The 27,214-nt window shown below is 40.3% G+C and overlaps 2 long non-coding RNA genes across 29 annotated transcripts in view; both read right to left on the bottom strand.

Moving 5' to 3' along the window:
* LOC112841723 (uncharacterized) overlaps positions 1-16,123 on the bottom strand; it is a 34,320-nt gene extending 18,197 nt beyond the window's left edge. Inside the window, exons 1-2 of the long non-coding RNA XR_003213360.1 lie at positions 15,780-16,123; positions 2,241-2,338 (exon numbers count right to left, since the gene is read on the bottom strand). This is a non-coding gene — a long non-coding RNA (uncharacterized LOC112841723). The remainder of the gene's footprint in view (positions 1-2,240; positions 2,339-15,779) is intronic.
* A 6,220-nt stretch (positions 16,124-22,343) lies between these two features.
* LOC106096594 (myocyte-specific enhancer factor 2C) overlaps positions 22,344-27,214 on the bottom strand; it is a 69,242-nt gene continuing 64,371 nt past the window's right edge. For 21 of the 28 annotated variants that reach the window (XR_003213333.1, XR_003213346.1, XR_003213347.1 and 18 more), the window contains 3 exons: positions 26,903-27,032; positions 26,449-26,584; positions 22,344-26,152 (listed from right to left, as the gene is read on the bottom strand). This is a non-coding gene — a long non-coding RNA (myocyte-specific enhancer factor 2C). The remainder of the gene's footprint in view (positions 26,153-26,448; positions 26,585-26,902; positions 27,033-27,214) is intronic. The other 7 variants (XR_003213341.1, XR_003213355.1, XR_003213353.1 and 4 more) reach the window with 1 other exon arrangement.

Raw genomic sequence — 27,214 nt, 5'->3', positions numbered from 1 at the left:
CCCACTGAAAGCTACTTAGATATTATATGAAAAGGGGGGAAAAAAGAACCGTAGCTTTATATGTTTTAATTATGAATTGATAAGATGAGATGTGCACAAATACCAAACTCATCCTCTGGTGCATCCGTGATTAGAATGAAGGGTGTTGGGGGTGGGAGTGGAAAAAAAAGAGATGAGGATGTTCTAGTTTTGTGGAATTTTTGAACAAGCATGGAAAAGACATATTATGCTATCGCTAAGAGGCATGAGCATCTGCAATATATAGCATGGGGAAAGGATTGCATCCAAGCATGAAATATGGAATTACTTGACAAATAGGAAATAGGAAAATTATAGATGGAAACTAAATCATTGAAGAGAAAGAGAGAGGGAGAAAAAAAACTTTCAGTATTTTACAGTGTGTTTTTTAAATAATTCACTTTTTCTCCCTTAATTTCCACTCTGATTTTACTCATCCTTTTATTTTTTTAAATTGTCTCTTCTTGTATAACCTGATCGTGAAGAATGAAGCCTTCATATTTACTGTGCTGTTATTACTGTGCAAAATTGTTATTTTGCTCTTTGGGATTGGACGAATGCGATACTTTCTTGTATGCTGGCATCTTTTGTTCTGTGCTGTTGTTTTATCTATGAAGACCAGACAACATGCACGCTCGCGCACGCACGCACTCGCACACACATACACACAATGACACTTTAGCGCTCCTTAATCATACAGACACATGCAGATGACTTCATTAATCGCTGTGGGATAGCACTGATGATACAGAAGCCGGCCTGCAAAGACTCGAGGGTTTCGCTGAATGCAGGCGGCACATTATAAATACTTACTCCCGCTGGCACCCTAATAGTAAGCAGCTGTACTTCAAATCTGCATGACTGATAGATGATTATGACTATAGCATAACAAATGAGGTGATGGAATATAAACAAACAATACTGTGTAGCAGACATCCTTTATTTTTTATTAGTGCTTGTTTTAATGGTCGACAGATATGACTAAAGGAAGATTTACACTGTAAATGTTTTTGTGTTGTCTAAGTTGTGAGAGAGAGGGAAAGAGAATGAGGGTGAAATTTAAGACTTCTACAGACTTTTGCAGTAACTGCTCCTACCAAGTGACTTGCCCTGACCTTCTAATTGGCTCTTCTGAGAAGTCCACCGAATGTGTACGAGTACTGGGAGTAATTAAGAACAGTAATGCCACAGTGCACTGTGACCTAAGGGTGATAATATGCCACCATCTCAGCCCTTCTTTTTTTTCAGCATCAGCAAGAATCAAACTAAGAACATATGAGAATATATTATGTATATATGGAATATTATCAGGAATATTTGCTCTTGCTGTCAGCTAATTTTGAAAGAATTTCATTCTTATGAGAACCATTCATTAAACTAATCATTAAAATATTTGTCTGCCTACGATTGCATAAAAATGTTGCATGTGATAACGGCGGGTAGTGCAGCAAGATGCCTTGCACGTAATTAGTGTTAATGTGCGGGTTCTGGTAGTTAGAGGAGATGTTTCTTTTGCAATCACTTCCTGGTTGTAGTTACTGTTTGTGTGTGCATTGTTGTGATGATGAATAGTGAGCAGTAACCTCTGTTTCCCCCGTGCTTGTTGTCTTTGGTATGGACCACAGGGCAAAGGATGGGTCATGGGATTTGATATTGCCCACGATCACGTTGCCTGAGCTCCCTTCAAACCCCTGTTATTCTGTTTACTGTGTCCTCTGGACCACTGCTAACATCTATGCCTTTATCCAACACACACGGGCTAACTTTGCTGCAGGCAAACACACACACACATACACACACACATCAGTGGAGATAGGCATAGAGGAAAAAAAAAATCAGTCAAAACAACTGGCAACAAAGAAATTTGGATGTTTAAACAAAATTCTTTATTATTTTGTATTCAAACCATCCAAATGAGTTTCAAATGCATAATAAGACCGCAACATATGTCTGGCAAATCAATAAATCAATTATGTTTTATAGAATAAAACAATTATTGATAAAAAGCGAAGCAAGAAATTGGTACCGAGTGTTTTACTGAAATGTTTTGTCCTTGAACTACCAGAGGTCACAGTAAACTCATGTTTCTGATAGATACACAAAATGCACAAAAACTAAATGTTCATGCACGTTCATCTCGAACAGTTTAGACCAACAACACACACACACACACACACACACACACACACACACACATACTTGGTTTATTAACCAAAGCTCACCTCGTGCGGGTCCATTAGAGAGCAAAACCCCCGAAATCTTGTGTTGACCTCTACTTCCTGCTGCAAGCAGTTCCTCTCTCAGCTCCCTTTCTCCAGCACTGTAGCAATGAAAGACATACACAACACAAGCAGGGAGTGTTTACCAAGCGGTAACCTTTACTTGTTGAACAACTCTTCCCGAGCAAATCACAATTAACGGGTTTTCACCAAAAAAACATCGGAATGACGGCAAACACACAGTTATATGGTTAAGGAGGGAAATAGCTACCATAGCTAAGTTTGCTTGGAGGAATTCAAATTGGCAATAACTTTGTGCAAATGTCTTCTCAACCTTTACTCTTTGCCACAAATAGTACGCCAAACCTGGGACCTTACAGAACATGAACGGCTGACTTGCGTATCACTTGAAGGTCATGGCAAGCAGTTTTGCATACTTCAAAATATCATTATAAATCTTTGCTCAAATGTTACAGTTTTTGCTGCGATGTTTAACGCTATCATATTAAAAGAGTCTGCTATTTCTTGTAAACTGCCTGATTATCTCTGATGTATGCCAACACAGTTTCTGCAGCCATGTTGTTTGAGTAGTGCATTTGAGGTCAGAGATGGTCATTAGAGACTGCAGCAGCCTATAAGGATAGTTTGAGACTTAATTTGTGACTTTATCCAGCGAGCCACCATGTGAACCTGAACACATCCTTAAACAATCAGGAGTATTTCATTTTAGCTTCTCATTTTCTGTCCTTTTGCCCCCTGTATATGAAATATGACTGGTGCACTCTCCTCACCTGGAGAGAGAAGTCAGTTAAAAAACTGGCCCGATGTCGGAAAGTTGAACATGGATGACAAAGCGTGCACTTTAGACATAACACTTCTTTACCTTTCGCCGCTCTCATGTGGTACTTATGACTCATTAGGAGGCTATGTACAGAAATATACTGTAGGCTACTATGCAGTCACTTTAGACTGGCTTTCTTTCCTCCTGTGTTCCCAAGTGATTGCGAGACTCTTTTAGCGAGTCAGTGTCAAACTGACAGGTGCCACATTTTATTAGAGCTCTGTATTAAAGCTCTCGCGCATGTGCAAAACAACACATTCACGCTTGCAGTGCGTGCTGTAAGAAGTAATTAATAATGCATCCATGACATCTTCTTATTTTTCCCATTTACTTGCCTTTTTATTTCATCAAATACAGGCTTCACAAGTGCATTGATATCAAGCACCCTAAAAGAAACGTGGATGTCCTGCATCTCTAAATTCAATCAAGACTTCAGGAATTAAAAAAAGAATAAAAAAAACAAAACAAAATAAATAAATAAATCACTGGGATATCGGTGCATATTCTCATACTCCCCACTGCAATGTTCCACATATTTCTGAGTGTGTCTTGCGGTTGTGTGGCAAACCAGTGTGTGTGTGTAAGTGTCTGCATTCGTGTGTTGCTGTGTCTATGTGTGTTTCTAGCCCTACGGCAGAGTTTAGGGTAACTATACAGCATTCCCCCTCCACCTTCACCCTGTTCCCTTTGCGGCTTGTGTGACTTGTCTCATCCCATCTCCCTCCTGCTCCTCTATCTCCCTGCCTCGCTCTGCTCCCCTTGCTCTCCCCACCACCACGCTTTGAGCCTACATGTGTGTTGGGTGGATGGGGGGGCTGGTAGAGGTGCTACACTGGTAACAACGCTGCCAAAAAAAAAAAAAAAAATCAAGCCGGCTTCCTTTTAAGTGGCACTGCGGTGATGCATAGGATGCTAAATATAATGCAAATTGCAGACGTATACATATCACAGGCAATCGCGCACCGAGGCAATAAAAGAGAACATAAAGGGAAATGTATACGAGCCATAAAATGATTATCTTGTGTGGAGAAACATTTTTTTAAAAAGCTGATTTAAGTGAGCTGCAGAGATTTGGAAGAGATTGTAAATTAAAATGGGGAAAAATTACATCTATTTTGACTGAAGTGACGCAGGATTGACGGTGTCTTTCCCACATTGTGCGACACCTTCCAATTGCCCCTGCCTATATGACAAAAGGGAGTAGTCGCAGAACAAAAGCATTTGCTTTATGAGAGGTGTGTCTTCTCTCCACCACCGTGGCTTACAGTGTTTCATTATCCAAAGTCAAGGTCTGCTTTGCCACCCAGCTCCCCCATGCTGCCTGTCTCATTTCCTCTCAGTAACAATCCATTAGCCAACGCAAGATTCAAACTCACAGCCTTTTAATTATTCTCACATCTTTGGCAAGGCGCCAGGGCAGACCACTCATCAGAGGAAACCGGGAGGTAGGGAAGGGGATCAGCTGATATTGTGTATATACTTTATGCATGGAAAAATGGGACAACAGGCAAGTGTGCAAGGACGCAGAATTCACACGGGAATAATTACACGTAATCTCTGAGGCAGTTTCAACGTATAAGGATGGCAACTCACAAATGAATAGACTAACAGCAATCCACATGCACGTACGGGAGTTAACGGCCATTTTAAACTGAATCTTGAAATTGTAGCACGAGCCGAATTTCCTTCGATAACATACTTTCCCCAGATTGGTGAGCCCCATATTTTCTGGTGTGTAAGCTGTGTGTGTGTGTGTATTTGTCATTGTATGTGTGTGTGTGTGTCTTTGCCTGAAACCTCGGGATGATGTGTGGCATAATTCATCTTGAATAATTTCCTGCACATTCTTTTTCATGCTCAGGAGCACTTCACGATGAAAGGGAATGCTAATGCTGCGTCTGTATCTGACTGAACAATGTGTGTTTGTGTGCTGGGGATATGGGTGCGTGTGTGTGCGTGCCCGTTTGTGCCCGTGTGTGCCAACTCACTAAGCACATTTATGATAATTAACAGATAGGAGAGGTCAGCTAAAGTGTGTGTATGTGACAGCGAGAGTGAGTAAGAGAGAAGGAGACAGAAAATGATAGGGAGAACAGTAAAGCGCTCATTTACATAAACTTACAATATTGTCAGTGCCTTTCTTACCCTGCTCTGTAGCGTTCGTATTGTCATTTTTGGCAAAGCTTCCTTAAAAAAGGTGTAATTGAAATTCTCAAAAAATTCTCTAAATTCTCACTTAAGGTAAAATGCTGCATTTTTTATCTATAATGTTTAAGTAAGCAAAGCCATGTATTTATATTATATACAAAAAGTACTTTTAAATTGGCAAGTGTTTGAAAATCAAAGCAATCAAACAACTTAAAGAACTGCTTGATGCTTTAAAAAGATGGCAAATGCACAAAACATATATAAAGAAATAGTTGCTTTCATCGGGGCCTTAACGAAGGCTCAACTGAAAATTGTTTCCAGGGATAAAAATACACTGACGTGCTAAATTGAAATTCCCAGAATATTAGCAAATGTGATAGCCGCAGTGCCGGTATTAGCGTTCGTACACAATAAGCGGCGAGCAACAGAAAGCTAAACACAGGTCGATCTGCTAAGTGACAGTAATCGAAGGAATTAATAGATGCAAATGAAATGCTCGGCATGCATAGCTGCCGACGACAGTATCTGAATAATTGACTCTCAGATCTCTGTGCTATCCACATGCTTCACGGAAATTTGTATGCATTAATGTGTATGCGTGCGTGTGTCTATGCCAGCGGACATTTTAGGTCTACCCTCCCCACAATCTCACTACCGCCAAACGCCTTAAGATGGTGGCACCTTGAGGCAGAGAGAGACACTCGTACAGAAAGCCAGTCTCCTCCTCCCTTTCCCCCTTTCTTTCTCCTCAGGTCCTCATGACAACACAGGACAGCCCCCCCAACCCCCCACCCCCCTTCCTAACCCTTAGCCCCCCTAATAAATATTTAATTCATCCCTCTCTAATAAGGATATTAGGCGAGTACACCCCAGCCCTGGCGTATATGCATGAGTCCTTTCTCATCAAATTTACATAAAAGGGCCAGATGCTAATGCGAGCGTAGCAACTACTGCTCACTATTCTATATGCAGTGGTAGTGCTTCCTCATCCAAGTGCTCATATAATTTAATTGCCGAACAGCATATATTTTTCAAACGATTCTCCGTATTCAAATTTGTAGCCCGGCCTCAATACCACATGCCTTACAAAGCGCGCGAAGATGGGCATATTTTAATTGTACGGGATGCGCGTCTAAAATATTTGCGCTTATTTAATTTTTTTGCAAAGCCCCTCCTCTCATACATAATTACAGAGGCGCTTGATATGAAAAAGGGGAAAAAAAAAACAATGAAAAAGGGCGTTGTGTTTTACACAATCAGAGCCCGCTCAAAAATGAATTACTAATTCAACGATTAAGGCCAGTAGAGTTTTGGAAATTGCGTTAGGATGACAATGCAAAGATAGTTTTATAATAGGAAATGATTATGAAAACAATGAGAGGCAATTTGAATTAAAACTGCACTTTGGAAACAAGTGTCTAGATACTGACAGATTGCGGTTGTGTACACAGTGTATTCTATATTTAAGAAAACAATATCTGAGTGTGTGTTGCCCTAACACCACCTAAATGCAGAGTATAGCACGCAGTCTTGTGTATGTAATTAATAGAGAATGAATTATGCAGTGACACCAAATTTATTATTTACATGCTTTCATCTTCAAGAAAGCATGTTTCAGATGCAAGTGTACTAATTCATTTATAGTGCATAGTATTTGCATAATCAAAAGCCAGCAGAGCACAGATATAGACAGGCAGACAGCCAGATTCAGACTTTAGCAAAAATAGCACTTGTGCGTACAGCCTTAGTCTGCACTGCTGCTGCCACAATGCTGATATCTTATCGTACTGCCACGAAGCTGAAAGCATATTTTACTAGTAAGTTGTTGTAATGTTAGATTTTGGGAAATTACAAACATCTTATCAGCTTAAAAAACACTCCATTAAAAACTTCAACAGGGGGTGCAGAGAAATAGTAAGATAAGCTATATATCAACTTGGATTTCAATTATTTATTTATTTATTTTTAGACAATAAGGTGGGAAATTCTTTTTCTGTTTTTTTTTTGTTATGCATTAAAAAAGGCTGGTTTGTATTTCCTCAAAATTCCCTCCTATGTCTGTTTTTTTTTTAAAAATTGTCTCTAAATTGAGCTTTTTGTGGAATATTTTTACATTGTGATTAACTTTAAAGGTGATGCATAAAATATAGGGAAAGTGTAGGGTGCTTTGGAAGCATACTAGCATGCATACTGGCGATGTAGATTAATAAGATTTGGGTTTGGGTTAAGTGAGGGGGTTAGAAGTGTCAGTCTTGGAATTACCAAATTTTAGCTTCACTTTTGGCTTTCCTTAATGGTCAGTTTATGGAATAAAGTTCAGAGTTTTACGCATGCTCAGAACATTTTCAGGTTATCATAAGATAGTTTTAGATGATCTAAATGATGAATGTAAACTCATTTTGGTTCTAGTTTTTAAGTTTTGAAGATGAAATTTTTAAACATAGTCAAAAAAATGACAGTCTACTTACATTTTATTTCTAACATCATACTAAAAAAGAATAATGATAATATTAACAGAGCTCATAGTTGCTGACAAAGGCAGGATTACACCATACAAACAACAAAAATGTATTGCTTTCAAACTCAGTCCCATTATGTTGCATAACAGACATTTGATAGTTAAGTGAGGTGTCTGACTAACATGTCGGCCACGCATATCCACACAGTTAGTTGAAGGGGAAGGGGGGTTGGGGGGGGGGGGGCATACAGTGTGGCAGAGCACAGCATGCCCGCTGCTCCCCACAAGACATTCAAGTGGCCATGCATGATGTCATTAAAAAGGGCTGGGCCATGACATTCTTTAGTGGATTATTGGCAAGTTATGGTTGGCTGGTCTGTTATGGAGAGTGGCTGATTAGATCCCTGTTAATCAGCAGTGACACCCTTAGTGAAGTTTTAAGCGTGCATGTCTGTAAAACACGAATTTGCTATCTCAGACTCTGTTTTGTGTTATATATCGGGACGCTTACAAATTTTTCACGAGTTCGATTACCATAATGACTTCAGTTTATGCATTTAAAAAAAAGGAGAAAACAAGAAGAAACGTGAAGCTAATCAAATAACAAGTGTAAGGGATTTAAGCAAAAGATTTAACCTTACACAAAAAGCTGTGTATACGCTAAGCCACGGAGACAGGGGTGGGTGGCATTCTAGTTTCTTGCATAAAACACTCTGTATTCACCTGCGCACGCACACACACAGACACACACACAAGCACACACACTGAAACTAGGAACCTGTCCTGCATTGGCAGGGACTGATGCTGCCATGCGCAAGGTGATCTCACCTACCGTTGCCAAGGCGACACCAACCAGAGGGAAAAGCTTATTGTGTGTGCGCATGCGTCTGTGTGTATGTGTATGTGCTTGTGATTGTGACAGAAGCTTGAGCTGGAAGAAGAGAGGGAGGAGTAGGAGAAGGAGGGCCTGCAGGAATTCACATTGTGCCTGGCTTGTTTAAGGTTTATGCCTCATTCACTTACTACCCTTTATCAGGGGAAATACTGAACTGGCCCATTCAATTATCAAGGCAATAAATTCAGCACAGTCGTGTTGTTAAAATAGCAGGCCAGCGCTTTATTGGAGAAAAGACCAGCATATGGGGAGGAAAAGAAGTCCGTGTCAATTAATTTGCATATGCTATATGGAGAGACAAAGATAAACAGGAAAACATGGAGGCCTTCATGCATACATGCTCACACACTGACAGGCATGCAGACGCATACAAGGATGCACACTGCAGGCATACACGTAAGCTCCACCACACTTGCACAGCGCTACTCATTTAGGGAAACAGACAAAACAATCCCCCCTACTACCAGCTGGTAATGTTGAATTCTATTAGTGATGAAGAGCTAACTCAGACTATAGGAGTCATCTGCTCATCAATGGGTGGTGGTGGCCTAGGCTTGCTCCACAGCCATGAATGCACTGAATTCATTACCCCTGGTGCACAGATGGTGTCTGGCCGCCTGTCTCAAGTTCAAGTTCATGTCCAGGGGACACACACACACACACACACACACACACACACACACACACACACAGATACACACAAAAAGAGTGAGACATGGCCCAAGCCAGACAGACGTTGTTGACTGAGACACAGCTATTGTTCCCTTTCATCAACATGACTGTGGTATTCTCACTAGCTATCCACGATACATGGTATGGCATAAACATCACTATGTAGATGCACATGATGTCTTTTTTTTAACTAACTGGCTGTAACTAACTGAGTAATGTGTATAACTCTGTAGACCCACAATCTGCCAGCTTTTCTAACTGCACAGGAATATATGAGTATATATATATACATATATATATATATGTATATGTGTGTGTGTGTGTGTGTCACCTGTATGAGAACTATATACTATATTCACATCCTTTGTCTGGCGCACAAATTATCCAAGTCTGGTACATACTATAAACCTGCTATTGCACCTGCCTTACACAGCACAGAGGCACAGAGGAATCACATAAAGCGCCCAGACACACTCACATAAAATATGCTGATTGCACATCCAATGAATATGAAAACACCTTCTATGATGGTCGTCATGGTTATGTTACTCAACAAATCACGTGACAACATTGGTGTGGCAGCAGTGGACTGCATGTGTGAACATGGATGGAAGGCTAACCTAATATATATATATATATATATATATATATATATATATATATATATATATATATATGTATATATATATAAATATATGAGAATGAGAGCCTTGTTTGTATACTAGGAACACCTCCGTGAATAATATAAAAGCATTCTTTTGGCTTCCTGACAGACTGGAGGATGCTTGATTAATTTAAGACATATTTTAGAGACCATGCACAACGGAAGATGCACATTTTCAGGATCAGCTAAGCGTAAGTTTCAGATAGGGCTAAGTAATCATCACATTTAAAGAATACTATTGATTATTTTTAGGACTTATGGCAGCAGTGGCTTCCACTTCATATAAAACCAGCATTTTGAACCATATTAGAATTTAAAAGCCCAAAAACTACACAAACACGGCTGCCAATCATACTGCATCTTCCCTGCATGCAGCAAAGGAGGTTATTAAGGAGGAGAGACATGCAAGTGTGATTTGCAACTGTTTGAGACCTGATGCTGCTCTCTCCTGGTAATAGCACAACCAAGCATTACATTTCAAATTCTATTCACAAGCCTTGAACTAAGGTCCATTAGTGACTACTAGGATAGATCAGCATACATAAATTCAGCATATATGCTTTTTCTTTCTTCTTCTTCTTCTTCTTTTTTTTTTTTTAAAGAAAACCAAAACCAAAATATATATAGCGTAATTCGTAATAAGGACATGCTGAATATGCCACAGTAGAAAATCTGGCTAATGACAGGCTATGAGATGTTGCCTTAGTGACGGAGGCGGGGTTTTTTTTAGTTTTTTTTTTTTTTTTATTCCTGACTCCGAGTTGACATTTGGTGTGCCCCCCAGACTTAAAAACAGTGTTCTCTTTCATAACGCTAGACAAGGATTTCAATCGACTTAACCGAGGACAATAAGACTTGTTTTATTCACCGCAGCTCGGCCCAAATTGTGTTCTCAAATTTCTTTCGGCCAAACGACCCGGTATTGTATGCCGTCTTTGACAGGGGTCGGGAACAAGAGACACTAGTTTTGTCTGACGGTGTGAGAAAGTCTGCAAGAGACCTTTTCAGCAAAGCCGGTGTTGAATTCAGCCACTGTGCCTCTGTTTAACACGGCACCTAAATAATCCTCTGTTGCAAAAGACTCTGAACATATGCTGAACTTGAAATAGGGCTTAATCAGATGTTTTTTTTAATCTGAATTTTTTTAAAAAGGAAGAAAAAAAGAAAGAAAAAACATACACTGTGAATGGGAGTACAAAGAATGAAAATGAAGTTAAATCTGTAAATATTCAAAATAAACAGGCAAGCTGGAAACACGTGGGTTGCAATGGAAACAACCTCTCATTTTTAAGATCAGGCAATCATCCGGACGGCTAGCAGGCATCTTCGCAAGCTTACAGGCGTTAAAAGCTCGAATCTACAGCACCATGAGTGATAAACTTCTTTTACTGGAGGAAATGTGTTTTATTCTTTTAAAGGTCCGTCTGAGGGAGGCAGTTAAATGTGCGTTACAACGCTTGGTCCCATGTGTCACCCCACAGTTTTATCTGTGCCAGCTAATTTTCTACCCCCGACATTGTTTTCTTAATCTCAATTAGGACGTTCACGGTCAAGTTCAAATACAAAGTGCTGAGCTGTGATCCATTCAGCTGTTCCAAGACTCATATGCAAAATTATTCTCTAGGAAAATGCCCGGATACGCGCGCACATGTAGGGCACATGCGGCCATAAACCCCATAGTTTTAAAATAATGACCCCCCTCCCCCAACAAGTCCTCATTATCACTTGCTACAATTGTGGAGACATTAACGCATTCAGGACCGTTACTACTCCAAGTTTAGGAGCGCCGCGTCGGCTGGGGCTGGGAAACGTCGCCTCTTTCTTTGGGGATGCAGATGAGTCTGGTGCACTTGACGTCTTTTCATGACCCCTGTCGTCCCCCATCCCCCCACCCAGCCCCTCCAGGTCCTCACGGCGCTGTCTGTCATACTGGGCCTGGGCATGGCATTGCCACTTGCCCCACCGAGCGTGGGAATGGGATCGTCCAGTCGTTCACATCTCCTGCACTGCGGTTAACGGAATCAATTAAGCGGGCCCGATCCCCCACCCCCGCCCACCCCAACATCTCCCCAATCCCCTCCCTCCCTCCTGTCCTCCCTCTTCTGCCACCTCCCTCCTGCTCCTACCCCTATTCCCCACCTCTCTCTCTCTCTCTCTCTCTCTCTCTCTCCATTTTTGTCACTCCAGTATATGTCCTAATTATTACTGTTTGGGATGCCAGCGCCGTTTCCTGGCCGGACTCGATCATGCTGGAATAAGAAGCATGGAGTCGCACACGTGGATCACTACAGAAGCTCTTAATGCCATTCTTTAATTCCCATTAAATGCTCCCCATAAGCTTAAAAACTACATTTAGATTAAAAACAATTTGTAGAAAGTATGAAACAATTTAACATAAAGTGTTTCAGTCTAAGGAAAAGTTCAGCGTGTGTGTGTGTGCGCGTGTGTGTGTGTGTGGTTAAATGTGGATAAGCTTGCACTTGTGTAAGGGGAGGGAGGGATACAAAAATAATAATAAATAAAAGAACAAAAATAACCCCATTTAGATGAATCACATCTACAGTCTCAGGTCCATGGGGAAACTGAGTAGGAATAGGTGGTCCAAAAGTCCTCGACGAGTCTGGAAGTAGTTTTTACTTTCGGTTATCTAGCTTTATGACGAGCAGAACACTCATACAGCTAGATAACCAAAGATAACAACCCACTTCCCAATCTTCAGCAATAATCCACATGTGTATTTCATCTTCTGGTCTCCAAGTTTCCATCTCTCAGAACTCAAATATACATAGCGGTGGGGAAAAAAGTCATCAGTGTCCTTTTTCAAGTCACATTGTGATTTATATCCCTTATATTCCCTTATTTTTGTCGTTGAGGGGACCATAGTACAGCCCGAACTGTTAGACACCTGGTGTAAAAGAAAAAAAAAAGATATATATTCCCAGTGTTAATGTCATATTCACTTGACATTAACCAGTATTACTGAGCTGAAGAGGGCCTTCAAAATCGCGGTAAGGTGTAGTCATCCTTGCACGGGGGCCATCATTTGCAATGCAAATAGCTTCAATCCCACAAAAGGCTCTTTCGCCTCTATTAAGTCGTTGTGGCAGTGGCAATAGATATCCTGCGAGGCCAGTGGAGAAGAAACGCGGCAGAGAAGGTGGGAAATCCTGTTTCCTGTGGAAAGTGCAATAACAGCAGAGGGAATTACGACGCAAATGTTTCGGATTATGAAGACAGGAGCTTGTTTTTTTTTTTCTTTCTTTTTTTGGCCAGAGTGTCAAGTTGTCCGCTCGCATCCAACGTGTACTTAAGGAAAGATAAAAAGCGATGACTCTGAGCCAAAGGGTCCGTTCTGCAGGCTGCATGGTCGATCAGTGTGAAAAGGGGTGGGGGGGTGGGGGATAAGGGCCATCCCCAAAGGACAGGGGGCTGGGGGTGGCCAAAATATGGACCAACCCCAGTGAGGTCAAAGGCCTCGGACCACGACAAAGTAACTCCGGTGATGTCATAAAAAAAATCGCAAATGCAGCCTCATATCAATGCTCAATCTTCATCCATTACACAGAGCGCGTTGGAGTAAGTCCGCCTTGCAGCGAGCAGTCTGCACACCCTCTCTCTCACACGGATGAAAATGGATGGCAGAGGAAACCATATGTTTTTTTTTACACAGAATGAGAGCGATTCTACTGCTTTTACTGGGAGACGCGAGCAAAAATTGCAGCTGTTAAACAATAAAAACGAAACAACTTTGTGAGGAGAGCATCGCTGCGCTGCTTGAGCGCCAGCGTCTTCCTGTCTAGGCTGTATTTTTCTATTCGCAATAACACGGTACCCGTTTGCTCACTGCTCTGCTCCTCACACGAGACACATCTGTACAACAGGAGTCAAATTGCTCTCACGTGCTCGATCTTTGCGTCGAAATCCTTAATAGCCGCTTGTGTGTTGTTGTTGTTGTTGTTTTTGTCTTTTTGCCATCGTCGCAATCAGATGGGCAGACTACAATGGCATTCAGGTAGGCTGCCGGTGTCGCCTCCCGCGGAATGAGACCTCAGCGCTTTTCCGCGAGGATGTTAACCCGCTCACTTTTTCCGTAGAAATGTAAGTAGTTAACTGATAGCTCGGCACAAATAGGTCAAAAATATAGGGGCTCTGTAAGTGTGTCAACAATAACACGCACATGGAACATGTGATGGATCATGCGCAGGAGCATGCAGCTGCAGGTTATCGAGTGCATTTCTTGTATCCTGTGCAGAACTTTGATTCTGTTCGGACTGCGAAAGGCTCTCAGCTCACAATAAAATAAAATTAAAAAGTCAACCTCACACCTTGGCTGACTCGGTTCATGCGTGCATATCTGTGATAAATTGACATCCAGTTATTTGTCAATGGCACATTAACTTTTTCCCCCCTCTTCTTCAGGTGTTCCATTCACTTGCTACAGTTTTAGACCTGGCCCTCAAGTGTACTCTCGTTTCGTGGATGGGAGGGGCAAAGCAGAGGTGTTTTAATGAGCAAATATGAGTCACAGGGCCTGTGGATTTCAATGGGGGATTACTCTACACACTTTGCTCCTTCAAACGTTCACATCTAGTGAATTCACATTTAGTGAATTCATATTTGCAAATCTCAGCTGTCCATTTCCAAACAACATATTCCACGTGATATATCCGAATTTGCCCAAATGCCATCTCCGCACAATTGAAAATGCCCCAAATTATATAACTTACGCACACATTGTTAATGTCTTTATTTCTTTTAATGCACCGTAAGCTTCACCACATCCAAAAATCATCCTGTCCTTCTGTTGATCTGTTGAGTGACCAACTTCACATATTTGCGGTTTTCATTATAAAGGACACCTGATTAAGGTAAAGAGGGGTTCAGAATGGGCCTCCACACAGAGACCACGCTCTAATTACAGCTCACCGTTTTTCAGAGGTAAGACCTGCTGATCCTTGTGCAATTACAAGAAGCTGCATTTCCGCGAAAGTTCAAGACACAATGCCGAGAAGCCAAAAATTTCAGAAGGGCGCAGTTCTCTTTGCAGTATTAGCTTTATTCGAGCATACGACGCATTCGTGCGTAATAGCACCTACATAAGTAAAACTGTACAACGAACGCTTTGTTTTTAAGACGGTGTGTGACGATTTTGGTGACGTTATTCATTCAAAGTAGTCAAACTTTTTTGTCTTTTTTTGTCTTTTGTACCAAGACATTTCAGGTCCTTCAACAAACATTAAAAAAAATATGCGATTGGATCTGTTTCTGTTCCTAAATGAGTCCGTCCTTGTTCTCCTTTCTTTTTCAAACACATCGCTCTCGAAATCACACTTCTCTCGCTGCATCCAGTCCACACAAACAAAACCCAAACACGGTGGATTCATTGCCGCTGAAGTATGCCTTATGTAGGTGTAATAATAATGTCAAATTTTGGACAGTACTTCTTTTTATGCTCGGCTGTTTTTCATAACCAAAGAGGACGAAAGAAGATTATCTCTGACGCATCTTTTACTCTAGTAACACTGCTGAAAATCTTTAAAGATGACTTAATTGCAGAAGGCTGAATTGAAAGAGTGAAGACGCTCTTAAAGTTAATAGCATTAAACTATTCTTTGTGAGAATAAAGCCTAACTTAGGATCTGAATGCATCTAAAGGGTGCCAATCAGTGTCTTATTTCCAAACTGTGCAAAAAAGGTTAAAAGCCACAAACTTCACATTTCTTTCCTGAAAGTGTAACGTAATTGCGAGACATCATTCGGCGACGAATTTTAAGAAAACAGCAGCTCACGTTTTTAAACGATATGCTAGATTCAACTTTTGCGCACAAGGAAATCTTTAAATCAGACACACAAGTTGCACTTACTTCCTAATGGCGAGTCACAATCAGACCAGAAGCCGTCCCAACCTGGTGAAGAACAACGGGGTCCGAGTGTACCGTGATATGGTGTATGTTCCCTTCAAATATCCCAGCCGTATTATTTGGTGGGTGGGGGGCGGAAGGGAGGGGAGGGGGGGACTTTAAAATTGCCGCTAACACTCTAGCCTGTATTCGGCGTGCTACAGCTGCTCTGTGCAAAGCATGAGCATCCCACGCACATGACAGACGAAGAGAAGGGGAAAGAGGGAGGGATGGGGAGAGGGAGAGACACAACTTTCCCATAACGTCTACAAGCACCAAATAAAAAAAAAGTGCATGCACAGTTGAGCTTCTCAGAGTGTGCAAGTTTTTTTCCCCCCTGTTGATGGTGGGTTCGGATGAGGAGGGAGGGGGTGATGATGATGAGGAGGAGGGGTTCTGGGGTGGGGGGTGTAAAGTCCATCCTTCTGTGTGAGCAGAGGACGTGCTCTGAAATTCAAACAAGTTCCCTCGGTTCTTTTGTTGCACGCACGAACTAAGGCAGCATTGTTCGCGGTTTGGCGTGGACAACTCCCTCCTCTTGCCTGACCAGGTTGCGAAGTGAGCCTCGCAGTTGGGTGGTAATGAATTTGCTGCAGGCGCTTCGCTAACACGCTTTGACAAACGGAACGCATTTACCGGTTTCCAGACAGAGGGGAAATGATTTGCTACATGCAATTCCCAAACTAAGTCTAGAATGGGGTCAATAATGAAAAGAAAGGGGAGAAACACACTTTTAAACTTCACTCAGAATCTTTTGATTCAATCTCGGTGTACAGCACAGGCCCATACTAAGACTTATAAATCCACCTTGGTCCCAGTAGCCTAATAAGAGGTAGGCTAATCTCATAACACACACACCACCCCTCCCAAATTGGACACACACGCACGCACGCACGTATACACAGCTTGGAGAGAGAGTGAAAGGCAAAGAAAGATGAGAGATTTTTTTTTTTTACACCACAAAAAAAAAAAAGTTAGAATGAAGTGACCCACTTGTCAGTAGCCTACAAGTAGCCTGTGTCTTTATATAATTCTCTTGGTGAAGACGTACTTTTTTCTTCTTTTGGGGGGGGGGGTGAATATATTATACTGTTCGATATTTCCCAGTAAAACTAGTTAAAAGGCTTTTCTCCTGCCAGAACACCATTTCTTCCAGGCAAGCGCCTCGGGCTTCCCGCTCTGTTATTTCCACCGGCCACAGTTTCCACGTAGCCTATTTTTCATTTCTTTTAGCAAATCATCATGTGACCGAAACACGGAAAATGCAAAAAAAAAAAAAAAAAAAAAAAAAAGAAAAGAAAAAAGAAAAAAAAAGAAAAAAAGGTTTGGGGGCGCCAAGCATCCTCTCTCATTTACCCCCCTTACCCCAGCCCCATCCCTTGCCTAATTGCAGGCGTATCCATTAGATTCAACCGGATTCACGTTTTAGTTTAACAGCGAGGGCACGTTCAATGACGTAGACAAGCATATCAGCTACGTGCAGCCATATTTAAATACATCAAGGCAATTAGCGCATCAAAATATGCAAATCCCTCTTACTACATAGTCCGCCCGGCCGCAGTCGGAGTATTTCCCCTCAGCCTGTTCTTGGTGCTTTGCCGTATTGAAAGCCAACATAGCTTTGTTTTGTCTTCCAAAGAAGCTTCCCTAATGTGAGCAGGACAGAATTAAAGGGAAACATGAAGAGAAGGAGATCCGTGGCTCCTGCGTGGAAAACCGCCCATGCGTAATGAGACGACCCGCTCCGCCATTCTCAATTCTCCGACGCCGTTGGCTCTGGTGTGCGTATTATTTTTAATATTGATGCATATTCAGAGGGTATATTTGCATTACACACTTCTTGCTTGCTGTTTATTGCGACGCATTTCCTCATGTTTTGACCGCTTAGATCTGTGCAGAGCTCCTGTGCACCCTCGTAGCGATGATTTCCTTTTATTTTTCAAATGCAGTAATCAAATTATTTGACTAATGCTGGCTTATATTAAACCAACAGCGAAGATAGTGATGACACTGTGTGCTTAAGAATTAAATAAAACACTGGATCTTAATGTAAATCGGCGATGTCTTTTGAATACGTAAATGCAGCATGCATGAACAAAGAGCTCTCTGGTGGGCAAACAATGGGCACTCAGCATAGGTAATAGCTTAGAGGTGATACTGATACGACTGTCTCAGAGCAAGAAAATGACAGTGTCGAAAAGTAATAACTAAAAAGTCTGCTGTCCCATTTGTGAAAAAAAAAAAAAAAAACAGTGACGCAGCGCTGACATTTAGGTTGCAATTGCTCAGCCTGTCTCCTTAGTGTCCGTGCACGCGCACAGAGATGATGCCAGGGACGAGAGCGCGAATGCAAGTGCTCTTGGAGAAAAATATCCACAAACGTGATCACATGTTTATATGAAACCAAGTAGAAATGCGTTAAAACATCGCAGTTTTCACCTTTTTTCTCCTCTCTCTCCCTCTTTTTCTGATTCCTTGTGTTTCCGCACGGGTCTTAAATGAAAAATCTGACCACTTACCTCCAAGTTATCATAATCCAGCGCTGCTGTTGCTGCTGCTGCTGTTAATTTGTGTTTGGTTATAGGTCACTTTTCGATCAAGTTGCTAGGACGTTTTCCGGGAGGTCAAACTTTCTTCTAGCAGCCACAGCAGATGCAGCCCCTATGGCTACTCCCCTTGTCATTGAACCTTATTCTTAAATTGCTCGTGACTCAACACCAGTGGTCAGGCTGGCTCACGTAAAGATATTCAAAGCCACAAGAGTCCGTTACCCCACCTATGTGTGGCTTCTAACTAGAAAGCAGCCTAACATTACTTGCTATAAAAAATATTAGAATATTTGGGGGTCCATTCATCATCCTTTGTTGCATCACACACGTATTCATCACCATAACCAAAAACCAAAATGTAACGCGTAGGCCTTTATCTTTGGAAATGATAAATAACTGAGCATATTGATTAGTGGTCAATTTTAAGAATGTTTAGTGTTCATTCTGGTGCTATAGCCTGAACAAAATGAACGATTCTTGCGGTAATAGTTATGTTGTGATTTAATGATGACGATGTGAAGAAAGGTTTTTATAGTAAAGGGTCTGAAAGGAGGCTTTCTCTTTTTATAAACAAATGTAACCTTTTATTATTTTACTTGTTATCCTTTTAATGTAACCAAAAAGGAAAAAGAAAAAAAAAAAGAAATGGATCTGCGCAATTCGACAAAGCAAAAGAAAGAGCTTATGATGTTATACGTTTTAATTGGGAGACCACTACGTTTCTGGGCACGAACTTACATTTTCACTTTCCAGTTCTGTAATCGGAGTTGGGGAGGAGATCAATTCGCTGTTCCGTCATCCTCATTTGAATTGTATATAGAAGAGACACCTTCATGGTGGATTCCCACTGTTCCTCATGGTAAAATCACTTGTTTGCGTGGATAATACAGCCTTTATCTCGGGTCTTATCAGGACAACAGATTCCCAGCAAATGAGACAATGTGATTTCAAATAGGGGCACAGAAAATCGAAAGGCATGTCGTTTTTAGGAATTAAAAAAATATATATATTATTGAGAGATGAAGCAGTGATTCGGTTCTCAACATACTGAATTTAATCATCGTTTAAAGGGGAGCAAAACAATAAGCGAAACCAGTTTGGATCAGATGGCATTAACTGATCTTCGATAAGACAAAAATAAATAAATAAATATAAAATAAAATAAAATAAAAATATTGCCTATTTTCCAATTTGAGGCCAGGGTAGACATCAGCCTACGATGCAGTTTGTAAGAGGACCCGGGGCGCTTTGTCTGGCACATGAAAACGGTATTCAGAAGCTGGCGTAATGAAACACCTCCAAGGTAAAGAACCAGCCAAGCTATTTTTACACTGAATACCTGAAACTGTAAAAGTGTGAGGTCTCTCTTGCAGCTGTGTGTAAAAATAAAAACTTTTGTCTCTTATAGTAACAAGAAAAAATGTATTATTATTATTATTGTTATTATTATTATTATCATTATCATTATTATGTCACAGTTGTTGGGTTTTTCTTTTCTTTGCAACACATTCCACATTATCATTGTTTTCACAATCGGATATTAAGCAGTAATTGTTAGAATTAAATGATAATAAATAGTGTATTATGTATTTACACTTACCTCAAAGAAAAATGGATGAAGCAGCTGGTGGAGTACACGGGACCATTCAGGGTCTGGTCTACAGCTTCTTTTGGAGAAAGACGGTGAGGAAGATCCAGGTTGTGGGGGCATCGACTAAACAGCTAAACGGTGACATCTAGTGGTGATTTCTAGTTTGAGTACTCACGGTGAACGAGTGGGCAGCCTACACGGGTGTACGAGTACCTGTTCCTACCAACGCCACACTGAACTTGCGCAATCCAACGTCATGCGTGCAATTTAATGTACATTTACGATCTTAAAATAAGCCTGATGCTGGAAACTCACATGCCCTCAGAACTCTTTCACTTTTAATGTTACAAAAGCAGCATCTGAAGCCCTAACTGAGCTTTAAGCTAAGAATGTATTTTAGATATTGTTTTTCCCCACCATGTAAATGTACACGTGCTGTCTTGATTTTGATTGATTTATTTTAATTTATTCACCCTGAAAGCGCTGATTTTTTTACAAATCGTTTTTTCCCTTTTCTATAGTTTTTATCAAAAAAGTGGCAGCCCGTTTGCAGATTCAGGTTTGTTGCATAAGGCTGGCCTTTGAAAAACTGTGAAAACTGTTGTCGCAGTATATTATTTTTGATAGATAATTCATTATGTTTGGTCTGCAGTGACCTTACAAACCTTCATTCACACGTTACTGGTAGAAAACTCTTCAAAATCACTTCAGTGTGTCTGGTATTAATGTAATTGCGAAAGAAAATGTGAAAATTTAGACAGTTCAGGAAACAGTGTCAATAAAGATGCTGTAAACATTAAATCTGTTACTTGCCAGCATCTGCAGACTCCTGCTCCAGTCTGCACAAGTGAAGCAGTCAGTACAACATATCGGAGCAGCCTGATTGTTATATAGAATTTTAAAAGAGTAAGTTGCTCACTTTTAGATTGTGAATAATTTGTTTAAAGCGTATTTAAAGCGATGCATGTAGACATGTTGCTGATGTAGCAATTACTTGTGAAATAAAACAATATCCAAAACGTGTTGAATCTGTTTCTTCGATTTGCCACCTTTAAAGACGTGCAATTAATAGATGACGTGTGACAAGTTTTTGTATCATTTCTTGTTACCTATTAAAGGAAAAAATGCACATTTCTCAGCGAAAAAAAAAACGACGGTCAAATCGTAGACTACAAACCGAATAGGGAGGAAAAACGGTAGAAAAGCAAACGAAATCTAAATGCAATTAGTTCCTCGATAATTCTGAAACCATCCTACAGGTAGGCCTATGGTCACAGCAACCCACTGCAACGTTTCTCTTCCTGGAAAATATATTTATTCATATCGATTCACAATTTTTCTGCATGTGCTAAGTAAATAAATAAATAACGCTAACGTTAAGAAGCGATAACTTCCTGTTAATATTCACTTCAAGGAACAATGACTTAAGACTAACAAGAAAAGATAGAAATGGGGCCTTTAGAAAATATAGACGGTAAACATATATTATATATAAAAATAGAGAGAGATTAATATAGAAGAAACACTGAAAAGAAAAACGCTATAAAAAGGATTTCTTTGGGATTACAAAATGTTCGAAATCTCGCGATGGATTTATTTTTTATTTTTGTAAAACTGTAATTCGTGTGTTTTTTCTGTATATGTGTGCCTGTTTATATGTGTATTCACTAATGTTATTACATTTCCATTCGAAAAAAGTGATTCTTTCAGGTAAGCTATACGGACCTGTGCTGCCTGCAGAAATACGCAGTCATCAAACCAATAATTGTTACAACAAAGTTAAGCTATATTTTGGGGGGTCAGTCACTGCGAAATAACTGTTATAAGAAAAGCTGAAAAAAATAAAGACTGTCATGGATTCTATAGAATAAGCTGTCCACTCTTTCTTTGATTCACACTTCTGAGTTGTTGTTTTTTTTTTCACTTTTTTTTTAATTGAAGAAAAAGCGAGTAGGACAGGAGTAGGCCTAAACCTTTACCTTGTTTCTTGTCGTGTGGGAACATACGACTGTGATTGTTTAGGATCTATGTGCTCTCATCTTCAAATGTAGTTTAATTTACTACTCAGAAAGACGATGCCACTGTAATTGTGAGGCCAACTGTTAAAAAACTGTTTAAAATATTAAATAAATGTTGTTGTTGCTGCTTTTTTTACAATTATTATTTATTTTTCATTATAAATATAAAGATGTATCTATTGAAAAAAATGTGGATGTCAAATTATCTGCAAGTGAAGTTGCTATGGCACCATGTCCCTTCTTCATTTCCTCATGGAATCCCTTTGTGTTGATATGTTTTTTGAGTCTGCATGGTATGAAAGCAATCGCTGTATGGGATGCATGTAGAAACAAGTCAAACACAATGAAATCACACCAAGTCACATCAGGATAACTAAGAAAGCCAGTAACTTTACTGAAATCTCTGCAAAATACAAATAGCCTTTCCCTCCTGCAGAGGAGACTTTTATTTCATCCCCATACGTTTTCACTACATACAGCTGAATCAAGTCCCTTGAGTTACAGAGATGTGATTTTAATTTAATACCATCTTAGTCTCAAGTGGCGACAAAGGCCAGCTTATGCCGCTGAAAGCCGCTCCTGCATTCCAAAAAACCTTAGTTACAAACGTCCCCCCCATCATCAGGTTTATACAAGCTACATTGATACTACAGACTGACTTTTTAAGTATTTTAACATATTACTCTTTTTTTTTTTTTAATTTCAGCTTTTGAGTACAACTTAAATAAACCACAAACACAGAGGAGCAACAAAGAATCCCGTAGCATGTGAATGTTGGGACCTTAAGCAATTGTTATTACACATGGCTGTACAGGTGAATGGTCTCCCCTTTGCACGTTAAGTGACTTATCAAAAAATCAGCTGAGGTACTGCTTGGGTCAATTTTGAGGTACCAACATTTAGTCTGATATAGTAATGACAAAGAACAACTGATCAACAGATGAAGAAAAAAATTGGCTTCAAATTGAACAAACGTAGAAAGAAGAAGAAGAAAAAACAACATCAAAGATATAAAGACAAGCTTTCTCCATGTCTTTGGTTAAAAATACTGTCAAAACTATAGCACTCTAATTAACTGTCAGGACATGTTGGCATTATTTTCTTCAGCGAGCAAGCAGTGTGTAATGTTGATTGATGAAGTGAAAAACAAGTAGTGCTTTCACACGGGCCTGAATGATTCCGAGTTAAGTAACAAATTGTAAATAGAAAATGCGTTTTTCCTTTTCTTTTTGTTTTTTTTTCCCATGTAACCTTTTTCGATACGCTGCACAGGGAGACAAATGAACAAGAAAACAGGTAAATTAATACGATTCCTATGGACAATGCAGTTTGATGGCTAAAGCTACAATAACTAACTGAAAGTGAAATGTGAAAACAGTTGTGAATTTAAGCAGAATCTTTTATTATCTTGTTTCAATGCTTGCAAAAGAAAAAAAAAACCCATAAATGAATGTGAAAATAAAAGCTGACTTTACAACACAGAAATGCCACTGGCTTTGGTTTCTCCACACTTACGCTGCCTGAAACATCATGTTTATTTTTTTCCCAACCTTTTTTTTTCTATTGAAGTTTAAAAAAAAGAAGAAGAAGAAAAACACTGTTATAGAGGCTCTGCCCCATTTGACTACACAGACTGTATACAGTAACAACCTAGTGAACCTGCATGAAATATGCACATAGAAATATCATAACACTTAAGTGACAGCAGATACGGGTGTGGGAGGCGGAGAGATATGTGGCTAGTTTCATTGTTTAAAAAAGAGAAAATCAAAGCTATTCATCAAGAATAAACAATTGTGCTTCTCCCATACCAGCATGATCAGTTTGTTCTGTTTTGTGTCTTACGCTGAACTGTCTGCGACAGTGTGGTAAAGGATGTGGAACCCTGTTTTCGAGACTGGAGCGACACAGAATTAAATTAGGTTTGAAAACAAGAGTACTTAATCACGATGCATAAATCGCATTACGTTAATGCGATTCAAAGGAAGATTTTACAGTTTGCGTCTGAGCGGCATCTCGAACACAAGGTAGACTGGGTTGAAAATTGAAGGTGGTATTCAAAATCGATGAGGTCAAATCTATGTTTTATGACTGTGACTATTAAATTATAATAATTTGGACTCCTAACGAAATATCGGGATGCATAAAAATGCATCCGGAGACTGCGGCTCTGTCATATTTCCTCATCAGTGTGACAATCGTGTACGTTACGTGTCAACATTTATTTCTGTGTCGTCTCCAGATTCAGCCTCGTGACATTTTCCACTAGAAATTAGGTTTTTCAGCATTCAGGCTTCAACCCTGGCAATGCTTTCCAGCTGGTTTTTAAGGTTAGTCTAAACACCCCGCCCAAACAGCCCTGTTCAGAGTTAAAATGAAACAAACCAGACAACATGTGCAACAGCACATAGAAACTTCACTAAGAAACCAACAAAAAATCATTATTATATATATTTATATATTAGAAAGCTATACACAAGCATGTTAATTTCACAGATTTTTTTTAAAAGATTCTTAATATTACCATTATTATATATAATAAGAAATACACGTTTAAAAACAAACCTCTACAAAGATTAAACAGTTCAGCAAAGCATTGGATCTCAGTCTGTTTTTCATGGCTTGGGGGCTTGAAGCCCTGTCATTTCCCCTCTGGGTGAACTATCCATCTCTTATTGGCAAAGCTATCAAAAAACACATTCTGGCTTATAGAAACTACAAAAAGCCACAAAAATGCTTTGCATTTTATTCCTTTCATATGAAAATATAAGCAAGTGTATTGTACAATTGTTTTTTTCTCTTTTTTTTGTTTATCAATACTGAATAGTTAATACTAGATCCAGAGATTTTCTTGATTACGCCGACATAGCTCTTAGATCAAAGAGTGGTCCTCACTCCGTTCTTTAAGGGGAGCACGAAAACGATCAAGGGTTCCACACATCTAGCATCGGGTTTTCTCGTTTACCTGTACAATCCTTCAAATGTTGCATAATAGCTTTTTCATTTAGTGAGTAAATAAATCTTGTAATGTCTGGCGACTTTTGACCCCAGGCCCTTTTACCCCCTTGACCCGCTATTTACATAAATACGTTGAACCTGCAACATGACATCATCTAATGTTAACACACATTTTTGCAAGGTAAAACTGCAGAGAAGGTCTATAGCAATGAAACTGATACTGTACACATGTATTGTTTGTCCAACTCAAGTGCTAAGGTGTTTTTCACTGGACACAATCACGCTCATCTTGTTTTTTTTGTTGTTTTTTTTGTTTTGTTTTTTTGTCTCTATTCACTGATATAGCACTGGGGCAAATTGTAAGTACGTTTTATGAAACAGAGTACCTGACCTTTTTTTTTTGTATTTGTTGATATGCACATCTGTACACACGTGTTGCACGTGTAAAGATATATGCATACATGATTCTTTTTTTTTTCCACAATACAATTTATGCATAGTTCCCCAACAAATATACCCCCAGATCCCATCCCAAACAACAACTACCCTCCCAAGCCCCCATTACAACACCCAACTGCTTTATATAATGTCAATATGTATAACACGCACACACACGCACACTCAGCAAAATCAAAACAAGGAACAAAAAATAAGGAAAAGAAATTACAAACAGATTTTTGGAAAGGGTTGTCCCTTTGCTTTCCTTCTGCAATAAAGAGAAAAAAGGAGAGAGGCCATGGGGTTGGGCGGTGAGTGACTCATGAGATCGAGTGCGAGGAGGAAGAGGAGGGAGCTGACTGTGGGGCATCGTAATGCTGCATTGTCGGGAGCTCGGGGCAACTTGGGGCACTGCAGAGGTGTGGACAGTGCAATCATGTCGCCCATCCTTCTGACAGGCGTACCCGTTTGATGGAGGGGCTCTCACGCTCATCCAGGGCGGGCCGGGCCAGTCCCAGAGGTGAGTGGAACTCATTCCTGTGCTCATCGCGGTCGCTGCCCTCATGGGAGCTGCTACAACTGCTCAGGCTATCAACAGGGGAGCGTCCCGAGTCCTGGCGGGACGAGGGGTTCTGGGGAGGTGGCACCCCGCCACCGTAGCCCCCCGGTGTGCTGCTGGTGCGATCTCTAGGAGGAGAAACAGGTTCGGACTTGATGTGGAGGCTTTGAGCAGAGGGCAGGGACAGATTTGAACCCTGACATAAGTGAGAGCTAGAACAATTTCTGTTGGAAGGAAAGGAAACGCAAAGGGGTTACAGAGTTACAGAGCAAGAAACAAAGTGATTTTAAAAGTCAGCTTGTCACACGCAAACATACACACATGCCGGCATGCATACATACACACTCGTGAAAAAAAAAAGTGAGGTGTCACTTGTGTTCGATCTTGCAAGTGAAGATTGAGAACAGTAAAGTAGATTTATGAGTGTGGCATTTCAAAAAATAAAAAATCTCTGGGAGTAATTCATGTGTTACTTCATGCACTTCCCAACAACACCTCAGAGTAAGCTCTGTGCACTCACCCTAGCTGGCCCAGCGCTGAATGCTGCATGTTCTGAAGGTGTTGCTGTTGCCACCCACTCATTGAACCAAGGTGTAGAGAGCTGCCACTGTTGAAGCCAGACAGGGAGGACAGGTCTGTGCTATTCAGGGAGTACTCTGTGTGCAAACACATACGAAAAAGAAGAGGAAGATTCACATTATAGTTGTTCAGTGAAGTGAAAAAAAAGACAAAGTTGGAGCTCTGGTAAATGCTGCTGTGACATGAACGTGTTCAAGTCACTGGGTGGGACAATATCACCCTCTGCTGTTGGATTGCTGTATAACACCCATTTGCACACAGAAAAGAAAAGCTTGGTATACACAATATAGAGTTTTAAAATAAATTTGGATTTGATGGGTCATTTTGCGTGTCATGCAAAATTATACAAACTGCACAAAATAACTCAATGTTTACAGACACACTGGGCAACGTACCGGTACCATAAGAAGTAGAAATGGCAGATGGATAACCGCCCATGCCTTGTCCTGGTAGAGTAGGAGTTGCTACTGATACCACTGGGGTGGCCAGTGACTGAGCAGACTGAGAGTTGTTTATTCTCTGGTTCTGTGGCAGAGGAAGAGAAGACAGAGAGAAAAAAGGGAAAGATGGGAGAGGCTTGAGAACATAAAATCTACTTCCAGACAAAACAAACAAAAAAAGTAATAAACCGACAAAGTTTTTTTTTCTTTCTTTCATTTCTTTCTTTCACTCAACAGATGCTGAAAGAATGAATGTGATGCCAACTT

This window comes from Oreochromis niloticus, linkage group LG12 (assembly GCF_001858045.2).
Source record: "Oreochromis niloticus isolate F11D_XX linkage group LG12, O_niloticus_UMD_NMBU, whole genome shotgun sequence".
In the NCBI taxonomy this organism is placed as follows: Eukaryota; Metazoa; Chordata; class Actinopteri; order Cichliformes; family Cichlidae; genus Oreochromis; species Oreochromis niloticus.
This window is presented reverse-complemented; position numbering and strand designations above follow the sequence as displayed.